Raw genomic sequence first — 8949 nt, 5'->3', positions numbered from 1 at the left:
TTCTATGTTAGGTAAATATATTTGAATACTCTGGTATAATTTTGCTATAAAATTTGAACTTAAAAATGAAATATCTGATATAAATAGTTTATAAACAGAAAAATGAAATATCTGAAAATAAACAGAAAAATGAAAATTGAAAAAGTATTATTTACTGGTACATTCTTTATTTTGTAATTGATCTTTTAATATCAGATATTGATCAGATAATATCAGTACACAGTGAGACTAATTATTTGGGATGATCATCAATATTAAATGCATTTGAGAAGTCCAAAATAACAGCTATGTTTCCATTTTGTTTTTCTTTTATTAGTTTTATCTTAGTTTTTTTCACTCTTTGAAAAGTATAAACTATCACCACCTCTTTTTCTCATATACTATAGCTACCTAAATAAATTGTTTAGAAAATTTATAATGTATTTTCCAGTATGTTACATGATCTTTAAAGTTTGAGACAAATGTTTTCAACTCTTTGTATGTTGTTTACATTGTTGTGATTTTTTAAAATTTTATTAGAATACATGTAATGGGAGGTAATATCTTATATTTCAATGTTGAAATTTTTAAAGGTCTTAATCACAGTACTGGTTGTAATATAGAGTTATATACATACCAGAGAATAACATTAATTTGAAAAGATAGGACATAATGGCAATTAAACAGGAGGATTGAAGGTTCAAGCGCAGCCTTGGCAACTCTGTGAGATCCTTTCTCAAAAATGGTTTCATCTGCTTCACTGAAATAAAATGTTGGGGATCTAGCTCAATGGTAGTGCATCCCTGGGTTCAATCTCTAGTGTTAGAAAATAAATGAATAAAAATAAATGAAAAAAAGAACCAATTAGTTGATAACAATTTCATGAAATGAATGTGTATTTTATAAGATAACACATGAAAGGTTGTTTTTTTTATTTAGGTAGAACAAACAAAAAGATAAGGTTATTTTGTCCTAATCATAGTATTTATGACTTATGGGATTTATTTTGATAATTTTAAATTACTGAAAAATTGGTATATTACTTTAGTTATTTATATTTCTTTTTGTTAATAACTAGTTGTCAGCTAGTTATATCTAGTGTATAGTGGGCATGGTTTGGCCACCATTCTTTGATGATATAAAACATTTAATCATAAATATGGCTTAAGAATCCTAATCTGGAGGCTTACTGAAGCTGGGGTGTGAGTGGCACATAATGAACTATCAAAATAATAACAAGGACTTTGGAAAATGTTTATTTTTCTCTCTCTCTTTCTCTGATTGATATAAGAGTCTATCTATATGTTTATCCATTTATTTATTTACATGTTTGATTGGAGATTGAAAAGGCAATTTGATATGATTTCTTTTTATATGACAAGGGAGGAAAAAGGTCACCTTGTCCTCTACAAAGGACTCCAAGATGGGTGTTCTGTCATGACAAGTCATCAAGATTTGAACCATTTGCTATTTGGGAACTGAGGCAACTTACTTTTTTTTCTGTTCCTATTTCTCTATCTAAAAGGTAGCAATAAATATAGCAGCTTGTTTATAATTTCCATTAGTTTTAAATAAATGACGTGGAGACAAGCTGCCATTTAGACAGTGCCCAACAAAAATAGCAGCAGCTCTTGCCACTGGCATCTATCTTGTCATCCTTTGTTGTCATATCACAACAGTGTTGAAGTATCAGAGAGATATAATCCCTGACAATATCATTAATTCTCTGTGATCTAAATAGTGACAGCTAATCATAAATCAGTTAGTTGCGAATGGTTCCTTTTCCACAAAGGTGTTTGAAAAATTTTATGCATTGTTCATACACTGTAGGGTGACATTCTTGGAACACATTCAACTGCAGCTATTTGAAATGTTATTACTAAGAGCCCCCCCCCCCAATTGCCTTCATGACACCTATCTTCTGTAGCTTTTCCTATTATTTTCACTTACATCAGAAATTTCTTTCTAAAAATATTCACTCTTGTCACATTACTTCAGATGTAACTTTAGGATAAAAATACAAACAAAAAAGAAACTAACATAACATAATGATAATGAATTCTTTTTGTTAGTTGATAAGCTAAACATATTATAGAAGTTCTCTAATTTAGTCCTTCCAGTGATTCTTCAATATGGGTGATTGTTTTCCCAAGTTTAACTGCTGAAGAGACTGGCAGAAGTAAGATGAATCATGTTTTAGTGGCATCATCTTCTCTTTGTTATTGAGACTTAATGAAGAATCTGTCAGTTATTTTCTCCTTCTTGCAACTTAGAACTTAACATGCTTTTATGCACTGAAAAAAAATACTAAAAATAAAAGAAATTCATGTTGCACATCTTTGTTAAGGGAAGAGTATACTAAAAATCCTCAGTATCAGCAGTCAGATATAAGGTAAAAATAAAAATTTTTAAGATATCTGCATCAGTATTTCTGAGAATAATTTGAAAAAGTGATCTAAGGTATATGAAAAAATGTTACAACACTTCACTGAAATAAATAGCACTGTTATTGTTTTTGAGAAAAAAATAAACACTCACGATATTTTTAATAAAAAATAAGTTATAAATTTAAACTATAAAGGATAATACTTAAATAGTTTAAATTTAACAAAAACATTTGTATAGGATGCATAAGTGTGCATCAAGTATAACTAATCATAATAGAGATACCTGGAAAATAAAAATGAGTAGTTCTACAAAATATTTAACTGTATCATTATACTATAGTAAAGAATTATAGTGTGGACACAAGGTAGCAGGTCTATTATATGAGAATAAAAATGGATAACTAGAAAATTTCTAATTTTTTGAAAATAAATCTAATAAGTTAATTGTAGAACTTGAAATTTTTATACTATTAATTTCATTTCTAAAAATCTTGTCCGAACTTACAGAAAAAATGTGTGACATCTTATGGATGAATACATGCATTGTAAGTTAAACAGTAGAACACATTGGTGTTCAAGTTCTTACAGGCATGACATTAAGCACCTTGCAGCAGAAGAACAAGCTGTAGGTAAATCCTTCTCCATTACATTATCACCTGTTTCTGTAGTAAAGTTCAGAATGAATTCAAATTTAATTCAGGATGACAGTAATTTTTATGAAGTTTTTTATCTGCCATCATTAGAAATGTAATTAATATATAATTTTCCTACAATAAATATAACATTAGAATTTCAACTATTTTGCAGAAATATTATTCCTGTCTCATCACAGTGAAAACTTTAGTAAACTTTGTATAATCCTTAAAACATTTTTATAAATATTATGAATTATTAAATACTAATAAGAGATCAGACTAGTTTATATTTTTTCCTAAAAATGGCATTTTAAAACAAAATTGCATATTTATACCTACTTCCATTTTATTTTCAGATGTGCATCTATAAGAAAAAGTGGATTTTTGTGAAAAGTAATAAAAAAATACTGTTTTGTTAGCTACAATGTGTAATATGCAATTTTCAAAGAACACTGTGAATTATGTACACATTAAATACATATAATCATATATGTAAATATTTTAGTGTATATATATATATACACACACACGTATGCATACACACACAATATAAAGCAATGTTTTGATGTTCTAGAACAGAAGTATCTAGGGAGTTCTTTCAGATTTCCTTACACTAAATTCTAAATCAGCAAGGTAAAATGGATGTATTTCTCTCAATACAGCATAAACTATTAGAAATAAAGAAAACTATGATTTCTAAATTAATTTAAAAACTACCTGTTATGTTACAAAATGGCAAGATTGGGGCTGGGATTGTGGTTCAGTGGTAGAGTGCTCACCTAGCATGGGCAGGACCCGGCTTCCATCCTCAGCACCACATAAAAATAAAGGCATTGTGTTGTGTCCATCTACATCTAATAAAATAAATATTTAAAAAATAGCAAGGTATTAAAATTAGAATTCAAATTCATATCTCTATATATTTTCAAATATTTGAGCTCTTTTCATTTTTGCACATGAGTCCAAAATAACAATGAAAATACCTAAATGCACACCATACTAGCCAAAATTTTCACAATATCTAATTACATACTTATTCTGTCCAGATTCCATGGTAACTCCTGGCAATAACTAAAAGTGTTTCTAGTAGTAGTAGTAATAGTAGGTAAATGTTATTTTTTTAAAATCCAAAATTATTTTTTCAATTTGTAATCTCTTTATGGTTTATTTATTATTTCTGCCCATGTGTGGTTTAGAGTTATGTGACAGAGCAGCCCTGAATGGGGCTATGTAAGTTTTCTGGAAGTTTCATAACAAAATACCGCAAACTGTGTAGCTAACAACAGACATTTATTCTCTCAAAATTCTAGCTGTCAGAATCTGAAATCAAGGTGTGAGCAAGGCTGTGCTCCTTCTGAGACTCTGGATAAAATCCATTCGTTCCTCTTCCTAGCTTTGGTGATAGCCATTAATCCTCTTCAATTTTTGTCAGCTTGCAGCTGCCTCACTCAAATCTCCTTCTGTTTTTACAGGTCCCTCGCTTCCCATTATCTTATATATAAGTCCTTCAAGCATATTGGTTAAGGGGCAACATTAATTCCCTCATGTTTACTGCAAGTAATAAAAACATAATGGATTTTACCATCTTAGCCATTATTATTGGCTGACAGATTAGTTTTGTTCAAATTATAATTTAAAATAAACAACTTACAAGAATGACAGGCTTATTGCGTATTTTATTTTACAGTCCCAAGCTCTATTAAGTATCCCATTTTGTAATGCCATTTGAACATTTTTAAGTTAGATATGTAAATAGTTGTTTTGTATTAAAATATGCTGGTATTTTAAATCTATAATTTTCAGTTAGGAATAAATTTTCTTAAATGATACTTAAAAAATCAAATAGTAATTCCTTTAAAATAACATCTTAGCCATTTTAAGTGTGTAATAGTGTAATATTAACAATTCACATTGTTGGAACAACCTAGGTACCCTTCAACAGATGAATCCATGAAGAAAGTATGGTATATATACACAATGGAATATTACTCAGCCTCAAGGAGAATGAACATATGGCATTTGCTCGTTAATTGATGGGACTGAAGCTGTCATGCTAAGTGATACAAACCAGTCTGAAAAAAATCAAAGGCCAAATGTTCTCTCTGAGATGTGGATGCTAACCCATAACAAGGGAGGGGAAGTATAGGAGTTCACTGAATTGGACAAAAGGGAATGAAAGGAGGGGTGGGATGAAGAAAGAGAGTAGAATTAATTGCACATGATTTTTTAAATGTGCATATGAACACATGACCAGTATACCTGAAACTAAAATACAATTTAGAGTTTTGAATTAATCAGAAACAAAAATCAGATATCATCTCTTAGATTTAACCACATGGTTGTTATTTTAAGAAGATTGATGCAGTAAAAAAGACCGACATTCTCTGGAGGCAAAGCTTGGCTTAACTGTGCTATTGGTATGTATATTAAAAATTTTATTCATTTGAAAAATGAATATTTGATAAAATGTGTCTTTCATTTACTTATCTAGATAATTATAACAATAAAAGCAAACCTTTTGATGTCTTCTAGAAGTAAATTACATATGTACATGTATGTGTATGTAGATAAATACATAAATGTAGGTGCATGTGTATGAAAATGAATTAGTTTGCTTTTCTCACAGATACAATATGTATATACACAATCAAAAATATTATTCAATACTATGTGAGTTTATAACTGAAATTGACTGTGTTTCATGGCAATCAGTGCCTTAATATTTTCATTTATCATTCATACCTAATAATTGTATAAATCTTCTACAGAATGTAAACAAAGATTAATAATGCATTTCAGAGTTAATTAGTATTTGAAATTTTCTACATACATCTAGACAGAAAACATTAGTTAAAAAAAGCTGAAAAAGAAGCATTTTAAAATAGACTATTTTACATAATTTTATTTCAGATAGGCACAAAAATCATCAATTCTTTTTAATCTACTTAGTTTCTAACATGGTTAAGAATACATTTAGAAAAACTAAAGGAGGTTGATATATATTGATCAAATATTTATTATACTTAGTTATAAATTATATTTGAAAATAATAAGGTCAGAAATTATAATGAATGTTTACCATAATGCCTGAGAATTTATAAGAAATCTTTCAATTTAGGTGATGTTCGAATTGATTGAATACTAAATATAAATTTCAGATTATTTGGAAAGTTTCTTTTTCAATGTGAGCTACATAATCCTGATAATTTATCCAAATATCATACAAAGAAATTCATTTTTGAGTATCTTAAACTACTTTTATATATAATTCAGATAACTTAAATGGAAAATGAGTGGTGACTCAGTTTTTTTTTTTTTTTTTTTCACCGTGAGGTTACATATAGTCATCAGAACTGAAGTACGAAATAGTTCATTACTGCCTGGCTGGTATGCTACAACAATATTTTCCCTTATTCGTTTTTTTCACTTTCTATCTGCAATTCAAGTTGCCTTTGGTCAACTGTATTCCAAAAACATGAAGTGGTAAATTCCAGAAATAAATAATTCATAAGTTTTAAATCTCTGCCATTTGACCTGTCAAGATCTAAATCTTCCCTTTGCCTGGCTTCTCCACACTGTAGATGCTACCTGCCTACTTGTCACTTATTGTCCATTTGGGAAATCAAATCAACTATCACAGCATCACAAGGCTTATGTTCAGGCAACACTTCTTTTACTACTAATGACAACAAAGCACAAAAATAACAATGTTAGTGATTTGGATATACCAAATAGAAGGTGTCAAGTTCTTCCTTTAACATTTGGATTTAATAACAAAACAAAATTATTGATTCTGAGTTTGCTGTGATCTATAGTAAGGGGATATCTTCTATATGTGTAATTGCCAGGAAGGAAAAAATGTGCTGGTTTTGCTGTCTCATTTTCAGCTGCAAAATTTATAGTCACAAGTGCATGTTAAGTGTTTAGGTAAAATAGAAAAAGCATTAAATTTGGGGATAGAAGACATGGACAGAATATGTGTTCTGATAGCTGGCTACATGTTGCACACAAAGCATTGATTCTATACAAAGATGTAAGCATGGAATACCCTTAAAAGAGTGACAGCAAGCCACTTACCACTAGTAAGAGACAAGTCCAAATATGTAGGAGTAAACATTGTGTTTATGGGGCTTGCTGCTGTCAAGCAGTTTTAAACATCCACTGGAAGTTTCAGAACATGTCCCATGTAGATAAAGGGGGCAGGGTGGATACTGTATTTGCAAAGGTCTTTCTCTCAATCCCTTGTTTACTATCTGCTTTACACTTACTGTTGATAAGTGAGGTAAATAAATGCAAAAGGTATGAATTTATTTTTACCTATAAGCCAATTTGGAGCCTTTGAGTCCTGTAGAACTTCATTCTCATTATTGTACATGTTAAAATAGTCAATCCTGTAGATTCAGTAGATGTGGGTAGTTATTCATTTAATCTCAGAAGATCCAACTAACTCCTAGTTTATCTATATATTACTTTGTCCCTGAAATAGAATAGAAACAAAGCAATATAACCTAGACCAAAAATACATAAAATCAATGATGATTTTTTTTTGCTTGGGAAATTTTTATTAATTTTATAAATTTGGGTTTAAAACCCAAACACAACGTTATTTTACTGGGTTGTGGAACTCCTACCTACAATGTTTTGTTACTCTATTACTTCTGTATTCCTCTCCCTCTTTCTCAGTCTCACCCTTTCTCTGTCAAATAGTATGTGTTGAAAACCCCTACTGGACATGAAATTCATGATTAAGGGTTAGTTTTACAGTGTCTAGACAGCCATAGGTCTTTTGATAATAACTGTACAACAGGTTATTTTATTGGCTTATACTGACCCTAACATAATTTAAATAGAGTCAACAGTGATTCCCATTCACAATTTTAAACATCTGTGCATGCTCATCTATTCTTAAATATTGTTCTTTTTTTTTTTTTTTTGAAAAGCCAGTTCTGGATTCATGTCAATGCTTTCAGTCTGTTCTCATATTTTATTTTATAGCTTCTATTTCATGCTGAATAGACAACTAAGACTTCCTAAGCTAATTTTAAATAGCCTAAATAATTTTTAAATGTTTTTGGGGGATAGGCCTGTTGAGGATTAAACTCAGGGGCACTGAACCACTGAGCCACATCCTCAGCCATTTTTTGTTTATTATTTAGAGACAGGGTCTCACTGAACTGCTTAGCACGTCACTTTTACTAAAGCTGGCTTCGAACTCGCAATTTTTCTGCCCCAGCCTCCAAGCAGCTAGGATTACAAACATGCACCACCACACCTGGCTCTAAATAAATATTTTTATCTCTAAAATTTAAAATTAAAAATTTGGATCACAGGCAATTCTAAAATAAGTTTGCCCTGGTAACCAAATCACTCATGTCTACTAATGAGTTTCCAATATCTAAATATTCGATATTAAAGATTTAAATTAAATTTATATTTACCAAAACAGTGAAATTCTAGACTTGCATAGCTATTGGTTTACTAGATTTGTGACTCCAAATATTATAACAAGAAAAATCTGAGATTATGGTTTTGTCTAGTGTCATAATTAAATAACAGGAAAATAAACTCATCTTAATTACATAGATAGAAAACCCTTAGAAAATAATATCAGATTTAATACAATTAGTCGATAATGCATATTCTTAGAGAAAAGTAGCTCTCATTCATTCATTGATTTGATATATGCATTTTTAGTACACAAAGGACAGGTATAATATACTTATGTCCGGTTTCAGGAACACTGTTCATTCAATAAAACCTCAGCAAACATTACTATCATGCAAGCACTTTCTTCAATATGCACAATTTTAATATGGAAGGGTTTTGTTTTATCTGGACTATAACTCATTGTTTAAAGTCATTCTTTCAAAATACATTTCAGAAATTATAATTATATGTTACACTTTAAAATAACTATTATTTCATAAATTTATGTTTTTATAATAATA

This window comes from Callospermophilus lateralis, assembly GCF_048772815.1.
Source record: "Callospermophilus lateralis isolate mCalLat2 chromosome 11 unlocalized genomic scaffold, mCalLat2.hap1 SUPER_11_unloc_3, whole genome shotgun sequence".
Taxonomy (NCBI): domain Eukaryota; kingdom Metazoa; phylum Chordata; class Mammalia; order Rodentia; family Sciuridae; genus Callospermophilus; species Callospermophilus lateralis.
Note: the sequence above shows the minus strand (reverse complement) of the source record.